The sequence below is a fragment of the Scyliorhinus torazame genome, chromosome 21, assembly GCF_047496885.1.
Source record: "Scyliorhinus torazame isolate Kashiwa2021f chromosome 21, sScyTor2.1, whole genome shotgun sequence".
NCBI classification, from domain to species: domain Eukaryota; kingdom Metazoa; phylum Chordata; class Chondrichthyes; order Carcharhiniformes; family Scyliorhinidae; genus Scyliorhinus; species Scyliorhinus torazame.
The window spans coordinates 111,110,658-111,130,351 of NC_092727.1; the positions used below are offsets into that span (position 1 = coordinate 111,110,658).

Consider the following 19,694-nt stretch of genomic DNA (forward strand, 5'->3'; position numbering starts at 1 on the left):
CAGCTCTCTGGGTGTACCTGCACCACATTGGCTGCAGCAGTTCAATAAAGCAGATCACCACCATTTCAAGGGCAATTGATGATAAAAGTGCTGGCCTTGTCAGCGACGCCCACATCCATGAAATAAGGCTAGCCAATTGACCATAATGTTATGCTGATCATGCCATAACACGGCTGAGGTGGGCAAGAGTCAGAAGGCCCTTTTTTAAAAACTAATTTGTTGTAAAGATTAGAATGGAAGGGGCAAGCACATCATTTGATGGTGCACTGGGGACATCCAACCCCTTCAAAATGTTACCCCCTTTCATCTCCTCCAGTGGTCTCCAAACGCGCCCCACCATTCCCCTTTCCTAGGTTCCCCGATTCTGGCCCACGCAAGAACCTCCGACGTAGCTGGGTCTGGATGCCTAGGCTGCCTTCATGCCATCCTTGCTGTCCCAGCAGCACCCAATATCAGTTCTGTTGCTACTGGGAACGAGGGGCTCAAGCCTGAACTCCTCCTCCTCAAGACTGTTCTGAGCTCGTTCTGGCTGTGGGGCGGCCTTGTTGAGCAGTAGTTGTTGGGGCACTGGTGACAAATAGTTTTCCTCCCCCACCCCCTCCCCCCAGCACTGTTAAATTCTGCCTATTGTACTTGTGCAAACTATTTGAAAGAGTTATTGAATTAGAGCCATCAAATATTAGTGGACTTTCATCGGCCCTGCATGTTTGTCCTTTCCAAGAATTTACCCAGTTCCCTTTTGAAAGTTACTGTTGAATGTGCTGCTCGGGGAGGTTGTGGAAGCAGATACATTAACGGCGTTCAAAAGGCATCCAGACAAATACATGGATAGGATGTGTATTGTGGGATATGGCACAAGGAAGTGTTGAGGGTTTTGGTCAAGGGTAGTATCATGACCTGTACAGGCTTGGAAGGCCGAAGGGCCTGTTCTTGTGCTGTGTTGTTCTTTGTTCATGAGCATTTTAGATCAAAACAATTCACTGCATATTAAAAATTTGCCTAATCTTCCTTCCCTAGTATTTCAATCAGTTACCTTCACTCAATACTCCTGGGGTTAGATTTGAACTCCGCTCCCTCAAGTGAAAGCACTGTGCTATGCAATACCCATTTATATCATGCCCTTATGTTGAAAAATTCCCATCTGACACGCCACAAAATATTAATTCAATTAAAAATTGATGACACATCAGTGATTGTTTTAGAAGGTGACGCAAAATGGGGAGAACGAGCAGACTTCGAACAAGTCTGAGAATCAAACCTGGGACCCTGGAGCTGTGAAGCAACTGTGCTAACCACTATGCTACCGTAAGGAGAGTAACAAGTAAGAGGCAGCAGCGTGACTGTGAGAATATAAGATGGCGGAAGGAGCTAGGGCATCGTTTCCTGCCCAGTGGACTACAGAGCATCTCTTGAACGTTTTGAACATCACGTTCCAGCAGCAGAGGATGGAGGCCTTGGAGGACCTGGCTAAGGTGGTGGAGCCGCTTAGGGCGGCTATCGAGTGAGTGGAGCAGAGGCTGGAGGTGCAGGGCCTGGCACTCCAGAAAGTGGAGGAATCGATGGGGGAGCACGAGCACCGGCTGGCCTCACTGGAGGCAGAGATGGCGTCGGTGGCGGATAGCTACAAGAGGTTGAGGGAGAAGGTACCTTGAGAATCACTCCAGGAGGCAGAATCTCCGGATCGTGGGGATGCTTGAGGGGGCCGAAGGAGTGTAGGCTGTTAAATAAGCTGGGGGGGGGGGGGGGGGGAAGTCTTTGAATTTACCCTTGAGGTGGATTGGGTGCACAGGGCGCTGAGAAGGAGGCCGAAGGTGGGGGAGCAACTGGGGGGTGATCGTGGTGAGGCTGCATCGTTTTCTCGATAAGAAGAAAATCATGAGATGGACGAGACTGCCAAAGAAGTGCACCCAGGAGGGGAGCGAGCTGAGAAAATACAAGGACCTGGGTGTGGAGTTGGCCTAGCGGTGGGCTGGCTCCAACCGGATCAAAGCTCTGCAAGGGGGGGTGACGTTTGGGGTGCTGTGTCCTGCTCATCTGTGGGTTACACATCCTGGGATTCTCCCCTACCCGGCCCGCCCGCGGATCAGTGGGCCCCTATCGCGGGCCAGGCCACCGTAGGCCCACCCCCCGGGGCCAGATTGCCCCGTGTCCCTCCAAGGACCCCGGAGCCCAGCCGCGCCGCCAGTCCTGCCGGGAGGGGAGGTGGTTTGATTCACACCGGTGGGACTGGCATGACAGCAGCGGGACTTTGGCCCATCGCGGGCCGGAGAATCGCTGGGGGGGGGGGGTGGGATTCACGCCGCCCCGTGGCGATTCTCCGACCCGGCGGGGGGGGGGGGGGGGGGTCGGCGAATCCTACCCCATCGGGGGTTTATTCTGATATGCCGCAGGAGGCGAGGGAGTTTATGGGCGACCATTGATTGGGCGGAGTGTGAGGACTCTGAACTGTGGAGATATTAATTGTGGGGAATGTGGGTTCACAGGATGGGTGGATTGGTGAATTTAATGAGAACGGAAGTGGAGAGGGTGAGTGTGCTTTCTTTAATGTTTGGGCTTCGGGGGGCGGGATTCTCCCATTCGGCGGCAGAGTGTCCACGCCGTCGGAAACGCTGCTGGGATTACCGATTCTGGCCCTTACAGGGGGCCAGCACGGCGCTGGAGTGGTTCACGCCGCTCCAGCCTCATCCCGCCGCAAACTGTGCGCCGCGGGATCCGCGCATGCACAGTGACCCCGGCGCCAACCCGCGCATGCGCAGTGGCATCCCTCAACGCGCCGGCCCCGACGCAACTTGGCGCGGGAGTTCAGGGGCCGGCACGGAAGAAAATAGACCGGGGGAGCAAGAGATCGGCCTGGGGAGCGAGAGATCGGCCTGCCGATCGGTGGGCCCCCATCGTGGGCCAGGCCCCATCGGAGCCCCGCCCCCCCCGGGGTCGGAGTCACCCCCCCTCCCCTCCCCCCACCCCCCACAGGCCGCCTCCGACCCTGAGCACAGAGTTCCCGCCGGCTGCGACCTGGTGTGGACGGCGAGACTCTGCCTTTTTAGAGCGGCCGCTCGGCCCATCAGGGCCGGGGAATCGGCGGACTGGCCGTGCCAAACGCACAGGCGTGTCGGGGCGGCATGGCCCGGTTGCGGGGATTCTCCGGCCCGGCCCCGGGCTGGGATAACCCCACCTGTGGTGTGGGGGATGAAAGGCGGATTTGGGGAAGGGGGGGAGACGGAGGCCCCAGATGGAGCCAGCAAGCTAGCTAGCTAACTGGAGTGAAGTGGGGGTGTCGACAGGAGCAGGGAGCGGTGGAGGGGGGATGGGTTGGGTTTTTGTTTGGTTATTGGAAGGGAGTGGAGGGTTGTTGACATGGGAAATGATGGTGTAGTGCAGTTGGTTAAGGAGGGATGGCAGTGGACATGTTGGGGAGAGCCCGGAGGAGTGCAGCGAATGGACTTGGGGGGGGTCTGGGTAAAGAAGGGATAAGGCTGAGCAGCAAGGAAGGGGGGTTGGGAACCTCCCGATCTGGCTGGTTATGTGGAATGTGTGGGAACTGAATGGGCCGGTTAAACGGTCGTGAATTTATGCACACTTAAAGAATTGGGCGTCGTGTTTCTTGATCTGAAAATGGGGGATCAGACTAGGCTGAGGAACTCTGACCGGGAAGCAGAGTATGAGGCGGTTCTTGGACGGGCTGGAATTCCCAAGAGTGGAGTGCAGGGATTGGGGGCTCTGATTGGGCTGAGTGGGGTGATGGACTGGGTGGGGTCGATGCAGGCGGGGAAGGCACAGGTCCAGATGGATTTCCAGCCTGGATTTTAATAACAAGAAGAAAAGCTCGGTGTTCCCAATAAATGCCAAGGGCCAGGAGTGGAAGCTGGGGGGTGTTGCCGTTCTAGGCGGGGGGGGGGGTGAGTTTCCCTATATTGGGATACAGGTGGTGTGAAGTTGGACCCAGCTGCATAAGTTGAACTTGGTGCGATTGGTGGACGGTATGAAGGCGGACTTTAAGAGGTGGGATGTGTGGCCCTTAACTTTGGCAGGCATGTACAGACGGTGAAAATGACCAGGGTGCCGAAGTTTCTGTTCATATTTCAGAATCTCCTCTTCTTTGCTCCTAAATCCTTTTTTAGAAAGCTAAATATATTGGTATCGAGGTTCGTGTGGGCAGGGTTGGCTGCATAGGTGAGGACGGTGTTTCTGGAAAGAGAGCGACGTGGGGTGGGGGCACTGTTGATGGTGCCCCTGTCGTTCTCGCTGGTCTGGTGTTGGTATCAACAATGAGGGTTTGGAATCAGTGTTCCAACTTCGGACTGGAAGACATGTCGCTGTGGGCGCTGATATGTGATAACCATGGGCGAAATTCTCCGGTATCGGCGCGATGTCCGCCGACTGGCGCCCAAAATGGCGCAAATCAGTCGGGCATCACGCCGCCCCAAAGGTGCGGAATGCTCCGCATCTTTGGGGGCCGAGCCCCAACCTTGAGGGGCTAGGCCGGCGCCGGACGAATTTCCGCCCCGCCAGCTGGCGGAGAAGGCCTTTGGTGCCCCGCCAGCTGGCACGGAAATTACATTGCCGGGCGGCGCATGCGCGGGAGCGTCAGCGCCCGCTCACGGCATTCCCGTGCATGCGCAGTGGAGAGAGTCTCTTCCGCCTCCGCCATGGCGGGGGCTCGGAGAATCTCGCCCCATAGGTTGTGCCGGTGGTGTTGGACGCGATGGGGATGGCGGCTGGTGAGAATAGAGTACCACAGGGACTTGTTTGTGGGAGGAAAGTTTGCAGGTCTGGGAGAGCTTGAGGAGATGTATCAATTGCCTAAGGTACCTGCAGGGGAGGGGCTTTGTTAGAAAAGAGGTGCCATCCTTGCTGGAGCTGCCACCTGCGGTGCTGCAAGACAAGTTGTTGTCCAAGGATGACATTGGGGAGGAAAGACTGGCAGATGTATATGGAGAGCTGGTGGATAGGGAGGACGTCAGACAGACAGAAAGAGCTGGGGGAGGAGTTGGGGGCTGGGGTATGGAGGGAAACCCTGCAGAGGGTGAATGCTTCCTCCTAGTGTGTGAGATTAAACCTCATCTAATTTATGGTGGTGAACAGAGCCCACATGGCGGTCTCGAGGATGAACAGGTTCTTTTTGGGGATGGAGGGTAGGTGCAGGCGGTGTGTCAGGGGGAGGGAGGGAAGGGGTGAACCACATGCATATATTTTGGGCACGTCCGAGGTTGAGTGGTTTTGGGAGGGCTTTTCAGATGTAGGGCGGGATTCTCCGACCCCCCACCGGGTCGGAGAATCGCCGGGGGGCTGCGTGAATCCCGCCCCTGTTGGCTGACGAATTCTCCGGCGCCGGGGATTTTGCGGGGGCGGGAATCGCGTCGCGCCGGTCAGCGGCTGCTGGCAGCAGCACCCCCCGGCGATTCTCCGGCCCGCGATGGGCCGAGTGGCCGCCCGCTTTTTGCCGGTCTCGCCGGCGTAAATTCGAGTAGGTCCTTACCGGCGGGACCTGGCGGCGCGGGCAGCCTCCGGGGTCCTCGGGGGTGCGCAGGGGGATCTGGCCCCAGGAGGTGCCCCCACGGTGGCCTGGCCCGCGATCGGTGCCCACCAATCCGCGGACGGGCCTGTGCCATGGGGGCACTCTATTGTTCCCTGTCGGCCGCTGTAACAGTCCGCGATGGCCGACGCGGAGAAGAACCCCCCTGCATATGCGCTGGGATGATGCCAGCACACGCTGGCGTTCCCGTGCATGCGCCGACTCGCGCTGACCAGCGGAGGCCCTTCGGCGACGGTTGGCATGGCACCAAGCCCCTTCCCCGCCGGCCGGCACGGCGCAAACCACTCCGGGGCCGACCTAGCCCCTGATGGTGCCCCGCCAGGTAGGGGAGAATCCCGCCCGTAATGTCCGCAATTCTGTGCGTATGGGGTGGCTCTGGGTCCGGAGGTCACAATATTCAGAGGGTCAGAAGATCAGTGGTTCAGGAGGGGAGAGAGGCCGATGGCTTGGCCTCCCTGATAGCCCGGAGGCGGATTTTGTTGAGCGATACTGGGAGCTGCCAAAGGCGAGGGTATGGGTGAGTGATCTGGCAAAACCTTTGCACCTGTAAAACGGTATGTTCGTGGAGTGGAAGAGGCCTTCACCCTGAGGTGGAAGCCGTTTATCGACTTCTTAAAGTGAATTGAAGCGTCAGATGGAGTGGGGGGGGGGGGGGGGGGGGGGGGAGTTATGGCTGTTTTGTTTTGTTTGGGGGCTATATGAGGGGAATGAAAAAAGGAAGGAGGTGGGCTTGGGGTGACAGGTTGGGGATCACGCAAATTCAAATGCTGAATAAAGATGCCCATCCCCCTGCGCCATGTTTTGCGGCGGCGGAAGTGGCCCGCCATTGGCCGGGGTTTTCCAGTCCCACTGCTGTCAACGCGCATTCCCATCGTTCACACCCTCCACTGCCAGGGAAGCCATTATACTTGTGGAAGTTCCCAATCCCCATTTATGTAAACCTTTGAATCCAACATTCACAGAGTTTCTTCCAATGTCTAAAAATAATAATAATAATCTTTATTATTGTCACAAGAAGGCTTACATTAACAGTGCAATAAAGTTACTGTCAAAATCCCCTAGTCGCCACACTCCGGCGCCTGTTCGGGTACACTGAGGGAGAATTCAGAATGTCCAATTCACCTAACAGCTCGTCTTTCGGGAGGAAACCGGAGCACCCGGAGGAAACCCACGCAGACACGGGGAGAACGTGCAGACTCCGCACAGCCAGTGACCCAAGCAGGAATCGAACCTGGGATCCTGGCACTGTGAAGCAGCAGTGCTAACCACTGTGCTACCGTGCCGCCCACATTTTCCCGACTTTATATGACAGTCAATAGCAGAATGTTCCAACAGATATGTACGGAAGGCAAAAGCAAAATTAATATTCAGCGGGAGTAGAATCAAACATTTTCAATATTGCTATAGCCAACCTCTGTTATATTGGTTTCCCCAGTGATCAGGTTGCTGGGTCTGTCTTGCAGATAACCAGCTGTGGTAAAATACACTGAATACCAGTGGGAGTTGTGAACTGGTGGCTTGTTGCAATGTGGCAGAAAACAAAGTCTTTTATTTTTTCAGACTAATTAATCCAGTTAATAAGGTTGCACATAGTCGGGGGTACTGGGTGGCAGAGCATGTTAGACACAGTCCTGCTATTTTACTTCTGAGGCCCAAGTTAGCATTCAGTCAGACAACTCGGTTTTGAACGATTGGTTTTTATGGTGCTCAGGTTAAATGAGATTTGGCAGCTTCAGTCTAGTTCACTTTAGACAGACATTGGGAACACCACAGTGACCCAGATTTAGGAAATAATTGGTGCTAAATTAGGAGATTTCTTGGAGAGGCTGCATGGATAAAATGTGAGGGTAATGGAAATATCATGTATTGCTATAGAACTTCAGGACTGACAGCCCAGTGCCAACATTCTACAATATAATTGACCCATGCAGTACTGTCTATTACTTTGATTAGTGCATACATTAAGAAAGAAAATAAGAGGAAATTAGTGTTTTATCATTCTTGCTTATTTTCAATACTCTTTGATGGTGTCACGAGCTGGTTATAATGTCCCAGTGTTCTGCTTCCACAAATGAAATAGGCAGAGCATCATTTGTTCTTTCGCCGAGAAATGATGAAACCCATCATCAGTGCAATTGGAAAATTACAGCGTGAGCTTCTGCTATGCTTCAAAGCTGTGAACATGGCAATGACCTCAATGCTTTTTTAGGTGCATTTAACAAATCTCTGGGGCTATATCACCTTCAAACTGTTGCAAAATTAGCTGTGCACATTCCGAGCTCGGACCCAAATTTATTCCAGAGTTGACTGCAATCAGACTCCCCATTGGCCACAGATTCACACGGTAAGTAACAACCTAGATGGAACACTTGCTTGCAAAATGATCAGGGTTTGTCCCTTGTATTACCCAGGTCACTTTTGTGTGGCAGTTTAAATGTGCAGAAGCAGATAATCTACCCCTCCCCTAAACATTTGCTCTAACCGTTAGGGTTACCAACCCTCCAGAATTGTCCTGGAGTCTCCAGGAATTGAAGAACAATCTCCAGGACGCAGTTGCGTGCAATCCTGGAGAAAAATCATTGGAATGTTAAAAAGGGATTCCCCCCCCCCCCCCCACCCCCCCGCCTTGTCATTTTCTTTGACCATTTTTCTTTACCAGACATAAAAATATTGAAAATGTGAGAAAAACAAATTAGCTGACAGTAGGATTATTGGATTGGATAATGGGGTCGCTTTGCTTTCCAATTGGCGTCGGGAGACAGTGCGTAACAAGGAAGGATATTTTGGCCAAATAACAGCTGGAGCATTGAGCAAGTCATGTGATGAAACCTCCAGGAATGCATTTAATCACAGTTGGCAACCCTACTAACTGTTGGGAGAGGCCTGCACATCCAGGCATCTGTTGAACTTTCTCCAAAACAAAACAGTCAATGTCCAGCCAGGCAGGAGTTAAGCAGCATAAATAAGAGCCTGCTTAGCTGGGACCTGATCCCAGACAGTCCTGTATAAATAGGCCTTTCGATCCCTGGTCTCCACTTACCATAAGGCCAATATCCTGAATCACTGGAATACATTTAAACACCTTAAAGTCAAATGTTAGTCCCCAAAATTATGCATCAGATGTTAATGCACAAATTCTCAACAAGTTCTCTGGAATTCCTCTCTCTGTTATGTTGAAATGTTTGCTTACCCACTTATTTCAAACGGACTAACTTTGACACTAAAATAGCAGAGAAGGAGGGTTACATAGAACATAAAACATAGAACAGTACATCAAGCTACACCACTCCCTGTCATTCTGGTGTGCTCTATGTGCCCATCCAATAACTGCTTGAAAGTTCCTAAAGTGTCCAACTCCACTCTCACAGCAGGCAGTCCATTCCACATCCTAATCACTCTCTGAGTAAAGAACCTACCTCGGACATCCCTCCTATATCTCCCACCCTGAATCTTATAGTTATGCCCCCTTGTAACAGCTACATCCACCCGAGGAGGATGAGGTGGAGGGCTGTTGTAGGCTGCAAAAAGACATTGATAGGATGCAGAGCTGGGCCGAAAAATGGCAGATGGAGTTTTACCCTGATAAGTGCGAGGTGATTCATTTTGGTAGAAATTTTTTTAATGTGGATTACAGGGTCAACGGCAGGTTTCTGAGGAAGTGGAGGAACAGAGAGATCTTGGGGTTCATGTCACAGATCTCTGAAGGTTGCCACTCAAGTGGATAGAGCCGTGAAGAAGGCTTATAGTGTGTTAGCATTTATTAACAGGGGGCTTGTGTTTAAGAGCCGCGGGATTATTCTGCAACTATACATGACCCTGGTGAGACCACATTTGGAGTATTGTGTGCAGTTCTGGTCACCTCATTATAGGAAGGATGTGGTAGCATTGGAAAGGGTGCAAAGGAGATTTACCAGGATGCTGCCTGGTTTGCAGGATAGGTCTTATGAGGAACGATTGAGGGAGCTAGGTCTTTTCTCTTTGGAGCGGAGGAGGATGAGAGGTGACTTAATAGAGGTTTATAAGATAATAAGGGGGATAGAGAGAGTTGACGTTCAGAGACTCAGAGAAACTTGATCAATGTTCATAGGAAATATCTCACATCATAATTTCAAACCCTTAACTTCCTCTGTTTATATAATCACAACTCAGGCACTTTGTTCTTTAACTGATATATTGGCCGGGACTCTCCAGCTGTTGGAATTCTCTGTTCCCGCCCACAGATTTCCCGACGGTTGTGGGGTGGCTTCAATGGCAAATCCCATTGACCAGGGGCATGAGTAGAGAATCCCGCCACCAACAAATGATGCTGCCGTGAAACAGGTGGCTGGGGGGAGCGGAGAATCCAGTTGCAGATCACTAATCAGAGACATCTTTAGCCATTTAACTGTGGACTGACTTGGTAGAGATGTGACGTATTTGGGATATTTATTTCATTTCATCTTATCAGATTTGGGCATCAGTTTCTCTCTAATTGCAAGTAAGACCCAAGAGGAAAGATTGTCCTCTAGTATCACAGTCTATGTTGCACCGTGTGAACCCATTTGAGACTATTCCAACTCCCGACTGGGGTCCAGTAAGATATAGGGCGTGATTGAGCAGACTTGAAACAAGTCGGCTTTCGGGGGTGTTTGGCGGGGTGATTCTCGACAGCTGCCGCTATGCAACGGCACTTTGCCATTTTTTTTTACCTCAGGGAGTATCTCCCCGCCAAGGCCGCACTTGGAGAGATTTCCTGCTAGTGAGCCGAGCACGCCAGCAGAAACGGCTGCTCTCAGAGCGGAGTGCCATTTTGATCGGCAGCCCTCATCTCCGTCATCCCCGCCCCCCCCCCCCCCCCACCCTGGTTTCTGACCCCCTCCCTCACTCTCCAACCTTCCCGGGGGCCCTTGGAACCACCCCCCCCCCCCCAAACTTTATCTCATCTCTAATGGGCAAGGCCCCCCCGAACCAACCCCTGGCAGTGCCAGCCTGACACCCTGGCACTCGCACCTTATCTTGACGGCTCTGCAAGGGCGTCAGGTTTGCTGTGCCAAGGCCCTGGTTGCCAGGGGGAGTGCCAGGGTGCTACCCTGCCCTGACCCTGACCTCCTGAGGGTCTCTAATTGTTTGTGTGGACCAGTACTAAGTGCCGCCCTGGCGAGGTCTCGCAGGCACGGCGGTTGAGTCCCAGGAGCCGGAACTCAATGCACCATTCTCATTTAAATATGCAGATTTGGATCTCGCCAGACGGAGCGAGTCGGGTAACTCGCGGTCGGCCCAGCGTGGGGCCCGATTTGGGGCTCTTGCGTGATTCGCTAAATCGCACCCATACTTTTCAAAAAAATCCCAAACCTAACTCCAACCTGCATCCAACACCTCTAATGGAAGGTTTAACGGAGACGTGAGAAAGGGTGAGCAGCTCATTCACGCGAAGGAAGTGGATAGACCATATAAATAATTGGGAGCTTCACATTTAATCTACTTTACAGGATTCAGTCTGGCTAGCCACAGTTCCCAGGCTTCTGGAAACCTGTCAGTTCTAAGGAGGCAAGGCCAATGGTGCAGAAAAGGTAAATGCCTTTGCAGCACTGCTTGTGAGCAAGGAGGATCAGGAGAACTTTTCCACCCCTCCCTGCCCCCCACCCCCAACTTCTCATGGTCCAGAACCTTCCGATAGTCCCAGATTGCTAGCCTTCGGATTCATTTCCTAGGTAGTATGGGAAACTGAGTACAACATTTTCTGTCCATTAGCAGCTCTGATGGTAACAATCCACATTGCAGTGGAGTGGAGAGATGCGCCAAAAGTACTATTTGAAAGTAGTAATTTTTCTTCAAGAGTGTTTTAATAGTACTGATGCCCCTTCCCATAGAATCCCCACAGTGCAGAAGCAGGCCATTCAGCCCATCGAGTGTGCGCTGACCCTCTGAATGAGGATCCTACCTCTGCCCAAACCCCTGCCCTATCCCTGTACCCACCCCCCCCCCCCCCCCTCAACTATTTTTAAAATTTAGAGTAGGCAATTCTTTTTTTCCAAATTATGGGGCAATTTTAGCATGGCAAATCCACCTATCTTGCACATCTTTGGGTTGTGGGGGTGAAGCCCACGCAGACACGGGGAGAATGTGCAAACTCCACACGGACAGTGACCCGGGGACGCGATCGAACACGCGTCATTACAAGCGTGAAGCAGCAGTGCTAACCACTGTGCTACCGTGCCACCCTAACCCCTACCCCAACTTACACATCTTTGGAAACTAAGAGCCAATTTAGCATGGTCAATCCACCTAACGTTTGGACGGTGGGAGGAAACAAGGGCACTTGGAGGAAACTCACGCAGAACGTGCAAACACCACACAGTCATCCAAGGCCAGAATCGAACCCTGGTCGCTGACATTGTGAGGCAGCAGTGCTATCCACTCTGCCAACGTGCCATCCCCTCTGACACCATGCCGTCCACATTAGATTGTGGATACCTCAAGGAGCTGGTGAGGTGTTGAAATATGTAGCTCTTGGCAAAATGAGTGAAGTATTCATTGACGAATTGTGAGCCATTCTCGGAATGCCATGTACTGCAGAAACATTATTCTATTGATGACCGGTTCCGTGATCATTGTGTGCCAACACCTCACCTCGCTCTACCTAGGGAAGTAGCTGACAATGATCAGGAAGGCTTTGCAGTTGTGCATCAATAGATCCATTCCCAAACATTCACATGGTGTGGTAGGGAACTGTGTTGGGGTAATCATAGAATTTACAATGCAGAAGGAGACCATTCGGCCCATCGAGTCTGCACCGGCTCTTGGAAAGAGCACCCTACCCAAGGTCGACACCTCCACCCTACCCCATAACCCAGTAACCCCACCCAACACTAAAGGCAATTTTGGACACTAAGGGCAATTTATCATGGCCAATCCACCTAACCTGCACATCTTTGGACTGTGGGAGGAAACCGGAGCACGCGGAGGAATTCCCTCTGGGCTGGTTTGTGCAAGGTTAACACCTAACTGTTTAAAATTATCTCTTTGATTGCTCATGATATTCCCGGCCACCACACTGCAGACTGAACCTGTGCTGTGCGCTTTGTGATGCCCAAGTGGTCTTGGTGGATTCATTGCAGAATCTCTGGTCAGGGTGAGACGGGAATAACCAACCACATACCAAACATCAGCTGATCGTCAATAACAGTGAAGAGTTTCTGTTGTCCAAAGTATATTTTCATTACAATGCTGTGGGAACGCTGCTATGGTTTTCCTTGAATGGAATGTTGATGGATGTGACTCACTCCCCACCTTGCATCTTCTCTTGGTGTATCTGTTGTAGCTTCCTGTAGCTCGCCGACAATTGTGTTGTCACAAACTGGGGAGTAGGACTCAACTTTGTTGACCAGATTAACATCCTGTGTCATGGGATGGTCAACTGTGGCTCTGCACAATGTTCCCTGAGACATTTGATCCGTCCCCTGTGAAGCTCGTGAGACACAGTGCGGAATCCCTGAATTCTGGAGGGTTTTCTTGCGAGTTCCTTCTCATCCAGTAGTGAGACTAATGGTTTTTTGATCTGTCTCAGTGATCACTTTCAGCCTAATGATGTAATCATTAATGGCCTTTTTCAGTAGGTGTCACAAGAGCTCCATGAATTATGCCCGGTTTGGCAAGAATTTCACTAGCTGGTTTATCATGTCCAGGAACCTTTGGAGACCCTGAATGAATGACGGGGTGAGAAATTCATTGATGGTCTTTGTTTTATGTGGGTCCATCATGGTGCCTTTGTTGCTCACAATGTGACCGAATAACCAAATGGAGCTCTTGGAGAATTCACACGTCATTCATTGTTCGTCCAGATTCTTGCCAGCGGCCTTGAATCTCATGATTTATTTCTCAGCAGTAGTTATGTGGACAATAACATCAGCCCTGTGGCAGATAGCTTCTTTTAGACCTTGTAAAATGGCCGACAATGTGCCCCGAAAAATATTGTGTGCGGAGGTAATGCTGCAGGGCAAACAATGGAAGCAAAATCTGCCAAATAGAGTTGTCGGCAACTTAGATTTTTTGTCATTAAAGATATCTGCCAGAAGCCACTGTGAGCATAAGGTTTTACGATCACGGTGCTCTTGGAGAGTTTGGTCAAGCTGTCGTCCACCGAGGACAGCGGGTGGATTTCCCTCGCCACCTGCCTTGTTGAGTTGTGTCAGGTCGGCACAGATGTGAGGCGACCAGTTTGGTTTCAGAACCAGGACCATCCCGGATTACCATTCCATTGGCTGAGTGACAGGGGAGATGATTCCCATATTGGTCATCTTGTCAAGTTGCAGTTGTACTCGTTCCATAAGCAGGTCTGGTACTTTCCTTGGAGTAAACAGATTTACAGGCTATGCTACATTCAGTCTTCAGTCGAGCCAGCCCAGTGAATAGCTTTGGAAAACCTTTCAAAATCAGAACCAGAGCCTCGCTGGTTAATCTCTTCAATCTTTTGGATGAGGTTGAGGTCGACACAGGCGTTCCGGATCAGAAGACAGAATTCTTGGCTGTGAAGCACATGTAAGGCTTCCCATGTCTATTTGTCCATATATTGGAGCATTGCTTGCAATGTCCCTTTGAGCTGTAGTTTGATTCTTCTAAGTCCATACAACTGCGTTGTAGGTGGCTGCAGAGATTAGTTTAACCTGTCACCGTTCTCTATCAGGCAGGACTGTCATACTTTCTCCTTATCTATTTTAACATTAGTGATGTGCCCATTAATGTGTATGTCAGCATTCCAGAAGGTATATCTGGGAACTTAAATCTTACCGAGGAAGCAATGTTGTTTTGCATCTTGGTGTGACTCCTGTATGTCGTTGATAGCTTTTTATGCGAAGACTTAGTTCATAAGTTCATAAGATATAGGAGCAGAATTCAGCCATTCGGCCCATCAGCTCTGCTCCGCCATTCTATCATGGCTGATATGTTCCTCATCTGCCAAACTCAATGTTACAGACCAAGAGCTGGATTGCAAAATCAGCCAGAGCATCTCCTCCCTAGAACACATGACCTAGGAGCAGGAGTAGGCAATGTTGCCTCCCGAGCCTAACACCTTCAGTGTGATCATGGCTGATCCCATCCTGGCCTCAACTCCACCGTCCTGTTCATTGTCCATAACCCTTCAACACATTACCAATTAAAAATCTGTCTAACCCCTCCTTCAATTTACCCACTGTCCCTACATCCACCGCACACTGGGTTAGCAAATTCCACAGATTCACAGCCCTATGGGAGAAGTCGTTTTTCCTCAAATCTGTTTTAAATTTGCTTCCTGGTGACCCTGTGTATGTTGGGAGGTTTTCAATCTGCACATTTTCCAAAGGTATCCAAACCATTAATAGTGGAGATAATCTGCCCTGTCTGTAGGTCACATGTGCCTGTGAGGCTTTTTGGTGCCACAACACTGGCATGGTTTAACGCCTTCATGAGTTATTACTTGAAGTATTTTCATTGAAGTTTTTAATTTTGACAAAAAATGCAACACCCACAGAAGTGGTACAGCTCAGCAAAAATGTCTCAGTATACATGGATACAGAGGGGGACAGGAGAACAGCAATATCGCTGACACTGTACAATCATTAGACTCAACTTGGTGCCTCTAAACCCACCACCAGAGAACAAGGGAGAAAAGCATAAGGTCATGAAAACATGGTAAAAAAGGTGCCCACCTTCCCACTCAGCGATTGCTCGCAACGACCACGAGAATTTAGGATATGTTTTTCGCGCCATAGAATTCATAGGATTCCTACAGTGCAGAAGGAGGCCATTCGGTCCATCGAGTCCACACCAACCCTCTGAAAGAGCACCTCACCTAGGCCTAATACCATAACGCCACCTAACCTATACATCTTTGGACATAATGGGTAATTTAACATGGCCAATGCAACTAACCTGCATATGCAGGATAATAACACCATCCATGCCACTTGGAAAGGCCAAAGCCATGACAGGATCATTGAGCCTCAGGATCTCTCAAAAGCTCCATTGAGCTAAGCAGCATCACCTCTGCCACACTGTCACCTCGATGCCCAGGCAGCAAGAAACCTAGGCTGTAGCCGGGGGTGGGGGTGACTCGACATGACCAGCCATACCCAACCCCTCTTGATGAACATCGAGGTCAGGATAGTATAAGACCAGTGTTTGGGGCCTTCAACCGACCCCAGGCCTTGAAGACCAGATACAATATGCTCTGTGGAACCTGAAACACCTAGCATTTAAATTGAGAGTGCAAAAGCATGGCAGCCAATTCTCAAACTCAGTCGCCAACCCCTTGCAAGTGATTGGGCTCACAAACACTCCTTGTCCGGCACCTACCCACCAAGTCAGTCAGGATAGATGATACACCATGCCGCAGGATTTCCAAGGGCCAAAGACGAGCCCCCAACAAGTAAATTGCTATATCAAATACCAGGATTCTCTCCTGCCCTTCCATTATTTTCTCAAGGATATTTCACAGTTCATCAAAGAGAGCACCAAAACACTGCACCATGGCACCAAAATCATTGTCCAGAACATCATTCACAATGGCAGCCAATGTATTGATGCCAACAGCACCGCCAAGGCATAGGACCACTCACCAGCAAACCCACCATTGCAAGATTGGACCCACCCCAGACGCCTTTGTCCACCTCAATCAAACAAGGATTCTCTCTGATTTAATTTGGCTCCCCATCACCAAACTCCAGCCAGGATCATCCAGGAATATAGTGCCAGACAAAACATAATTATGCAAAGGATAAAATAAAGAATTACAAGGCAAGGAGAGCCAGAGCTCAGATTGGCACTGCCATGGTGCCCAGGTAGCACTGCCAGGGTGCCAGGCTGGCAGTGACAAGGTGCCTGGGTGCCAGGGGGAGTGCCAGGGTACTACCATGTCCTGTCCCCAACCACGCTGAGGCCCCTAATAGCCTGCAAGACCTCCTGAAATGCCATCATGCCTGGTCCACAATTGTTGAAATCAGTGGTAAACAGCGCCCGGTTAAAGACTCGCAGGCGTGGCCATTGACTCCCTGGTAGTGGGTGAATATGGCATCTGGATATTCCAAAGCCTAATGGCTCATTTAAATATCATTATCTGGATCGCAGCCAGCAAGGGTGAGATCCAGATTTCGCTGGGTGCAGCGAGTCAGGTGACTAGAACGAGGTTTCGAGCCCACCGCAAAGCCCGATTTGGGGCTCTCCCGTGATTCACTCGTGGGAAAATCTCACCTGTTAACTTTGTTTCTCTCCCCACGGATGCTGCCAGCCCTACAGGGTTTTCCCAGCACTTCTGTTTTTATTTCAGATTTCCAGCAACTGCAGTATTTTAGTTTGAATGTAATATTGGAACTGGGCAGATTTTCCTCCCATCGGTCTTTATTGGATTTCAACCCAGGACTCATGGGAGTAGGAATTTTTTTCTAACCCGGACAAGAGCCAATTTCAAGTTATGTTTATTTTTGGGAGAAGCGACCGTGTGAATTCAGTAGTAAGCCACGCTAAAATTAAATGAAAGTTTTCTATTTTAAGGTTGAAAACAGTCAAACCGAGTTCAAGTGCACAAAACAATCAAAAGGTGTACACAATATATTTCCAAACAACATTGACTGGGCGATTCATTATTCACAATATTAACATGGGATCTTCCTTCTGAGCTTTCTGCCCACAGCCAAATCCTTACCACAATGCCACGATCTCCGCTATAGAATGGACTCGGGCCCGATTCCACTCCAGCCAGAGCAAGGAGCAAGCATGTTGGCACCAATCTGACCACACCAACGACCCAGCCAATGGAACCTGCCAGACCCCTGCAGGGAGTTTCATTAGTGCACAGTGGTCAGTTTCTTGATAAATAATTATTTGTATCTGGAATAAAGAACTTGTCGTATGAGGAACATTTGAGGACTCTGGGTCTGTACTCGTTGGAGTTTAGAATGATGAGGGGGGATCTTATTGAAACTTAAAAGATACTGCGAGGCCTGGATAGAGTGGACATGGTGAGGATGTTTCCACTTGTAGGAAAAACTAGAACCAGAGGACACCATCTCAGACTAAAGGGACGATCCTTTAAAATAGAGGTGAGGAGGTATTTCTTCAGCCAGAGGGTGGTGAATCTGTGGAACTCTTTGCTGCAGAAGGCTGTGGAGGCCACATCACTGAGTGTCTTTAAGACAGAGATAGATAGGTTCTTGATTAATAAGGGGATCAGGGGTTATGGGGAGAAGGCAGGAGAATGGGGATGAGAAAATATCAGCCATGATTGAATGGCAGAGCAGACTCGATGGGCCGAGTGGCCTAATTCTGCACCTATGTCTTATGGGAGTTTGGGTTGCTGCGGCAACACACACTTTACGTGGATGTTGTAACTCGGAACTACAGAGAGAGATAGTCGGCGCTCCAAATCCTTTTCATCACATGGCTGACCAGGTATCACTCCTGTTCATATGGCCTACCACTGGCACATGTTGGAAGGACTGTCAATTCGATAGTCAAACCTGTCCGGTGATGTTATGAATGCCGCAATCCTGGCCATCTTGTGCTGGAGTGGGGCTTGAACCTGGAGCCTCTGGCTCAGAGTCAGGGATGCTACCCACTCTGCCACAAGGCCTTCTCTCAACATGGGATGCAAGATGTTAAAAAAGGATCAAGTCAATCCTGAACAAACATAACCTACTTGTCTGAACCATAACACATGTAGGAAAAATAATACTCAAAGAGGCTGAGCTAAACATAGGCTGATCCTCAGGCCGGAGAACAAATTCAAACAATGCAGACCAGAGTCAACCTTCAAGCGTTTTCTTGAATTAAAAACAGTTAACAAAGGTTCTACTTACCCCCGTGCTCAGAATAAGGCAATCAGACAGTGGTATTTGAGTTCTATATTTAACAATTCCAGTGATGAAATAAGTATACCTAGGAGTTACCAATAACACAATTTTAATGGAGGCTTTAACCCTCGTCATTTAAATGTGTTACTGCCTCTATTAATATGGCAAACAGGGGAATGTTACATGAACCCATTAACTGATCTCAGCTGACAGTCATTTCTATGCTATGCTCACTGACATTGGTTCAACCACTTAAAGATGCATTTTTAGAACCCACAACTTGAATTGCTAGACAAAACACCATTAAACAACTATGGTGCGATAGTAAAATTGTGAATGAAAGGATTTCATTACAGATCAAAAAGGATTCCAAGCTTCCATAATTTGCACAACATTTAGTCATAGCTGGAGCAGGAAAGACAATGGGCGGAATTTTCCCAAAATTGCACAGCGTTGGAGCAGGCGAGAAAGGCTGTGTGAAAGTTGACGTCTTCACAGATGCCTTTTCTCACCTACATCAAATGTCACTCTGTCCGAATTCATAATGCTGGCAAGGATTACACAACCATCTGGTGGTGGGGGGAGCGTAAACATGCCAGCAATGCCAGGAATTGGAGATCGAGGCGCCGTTTTTAAAGGCACCCTGACCTCAAAGTTAAATGTAAGCCCCCCCACCCTCCAATATGGACATCGAGACCTCCCCTAACTGAAATGGCCTCCCCTCCCCTACAGATATCAGGACCCCCTGGCGGATAAGGGGAACACCCCACACCCCCCCCCCCCCCCCCACACCCCACCACATGCAGAAGGAGAACAGCCCCCAATGGAAGAGGACAGCACCCACCAATGCTCATGCCAGGGCTCCATGACATTGTCCCTTTACAATTCCCCTTGGCACTTCCAAAATGACAGTGATGCTAAGGAATATCCGCCAACCCTCAGAGCCTACAGGCACCCTTGCTTCCCCTGGCGTGTTCATCACAACTGTTTTTTTCGTTTTGAAAATCAGTAATGATTCACGCGGTCTGAGGGTCAAGCGTACATCCCTTTGTCCCGTGGCACGAGAAGGAAATTAACAAATACCTCACTTGATGTTGGTGATCTGGATTAAGGTGCAGTAGCTCATCACTTCTCTGCACAGGCCAACCTCGCTCTCTGTGCAGGACCACTCCTGCATGCCCACTATGAGCCCCATGGCTTTCTCTTCAAAAGGAGCCAGGGTCCTTAGTTCGGGCATTTGTCTGCCTGTCTTCTCTCTCTCTCTCCAGTTGTGAGCAATCTTCTCCTGATTTGGGACACAAAAGGGAATATTGTGAGATGGGCGACTGGCGGGTCAGAGGTTGAGGACAACTGGCATG

At 50.3% G+C, this 19,694-nt stretch overlaps 1 long non-coding RNA gene across 2 annotated transcripts in view; it reads right to left on the minus strand.

The window, feature by feature from the left end:
- The window catches only part of LOC140398499 (uncharacterized), a 189,522-nt gene that overhangs the window by 13,388 nt on the left and 156,440 nt on the right, over positions 1–19,694 (minus strand). The window contains exon 3 of one of the 2 annotated variants that reach the window (XR_011937499.1): positions 19,420–19,621. The exons of the other annotated variant lie outside the window; for it this stretch is intronic. This is a non-coding gene — a long non-coding RNA (uncharacterized lncRNA). The remainder of the gene's footprint in view (positions 1–19,419; positions 19,622–19,694) is intronic. 2 annotated transcript variants of the gene reach the window in all.